This window comes from Poecilia latipinna, unplaced genomic scaffold (genome assembly GCF_001443285.1).
Source record: "Poecilia latipinna isolate Pla-1442-1.1 unplaced genomic scaffold, P_latipinna-1.0 Scaffold3898, whole genome shotgun sequence".
In the NCBI taxonomy this organism is placed as follows: Eukaryota; Metazoa; Chordata; class Actinopteri; order Cyprinodontiformes; family Poeciliidae; genus Poecilia; species Poecilia latipinna.
This window is the reverse complement of record NW_015116514.1, coordinates 43,013-43,991: the sequence shown is the minus strand read 5'-3', so window position 1 is coordinate 43,991 and position 979 is coordinate 43,013.

The following is a 979-nucleotide window of genomic DNA, read 5'->3' as shown; positions in this document are numbered from 1 at the left end:
ATAATACATAAGGGTTACATGATTAGACTCCTGCTCGTCCAAAAAGAGCAAGTCAACACAAAAGGTTCTATTTCATCCCTACTGACCGCCAGAGGGCGGTGCTGAAAGCACTGAATGTTCCTTTCGTGCATGCGCTGTTCGAGCAATAATGTCAACAGAGTCACACCTGTGACACATCGGATGATCAATCAGAGGCTATATAGCATGACGTCATCCGAGGCTCTGTTCCTCTTTTCTTCTCGCGTGCGGTTCGTTTCGTATGGCATCAGCCTTTTGGATTTCTGAATCTTTTGCCGTCGTTGGACGCCCGACTGCCTGTTGGCCGGAGTTGCGGGGTATCGCCCTCCGAGGGCTGCGACGGATCTTCATTTAAGGAACTGTTTGTTGGTGATGACAGCGTTTCCGCCTCCTCTCCCAACTCACAGCTTAGCCCTACTGTGTTTGTAAACCTGTTGGAGTTTAGCTAACGGTGTTAGCCTTTCTAAGTTTGACAGTTTGCTTTAATTGGTGACGGTAGCGTCTCGCCCCCTCTCCCAATTTTAGCTACTTTGTAAGCGGTTTGTTAATACTTTGATTGGTGACGGGAACCTTTTTTGTCCCCTCTCCCAGTTTTATTTGGAATTTTGTCCTGTCCGGACGTGGCTGACGGCGTCAGCCTCTTTTTTCTTTTTTTCTCCGTCTTATACTGGACGTTGCTGACCGCGTCTGCTGGTCTTTTCTGTAATTGGTGACGGTAGCGTCTCGCCCCCTCTCCCAATTTCAGCCAATTTTGTGATCGTAGCTTTGTGCTGGGCTTACCTGACTCTTCGTTTGCTGCTTAATTGGTGACGGCAACGTTTTTGCTCCCCTCTCCCAGTTTAGTTTTTTTTCCTTATTCTGGACATAGTTGACGGGGTCAGCCCCTTTGTTGCTCTTTTATTCTCTGCCCTTCTCCCAATCTTAGTCTGCTCTGTCTGCCTGTGCTGAGACTCGCTTCACT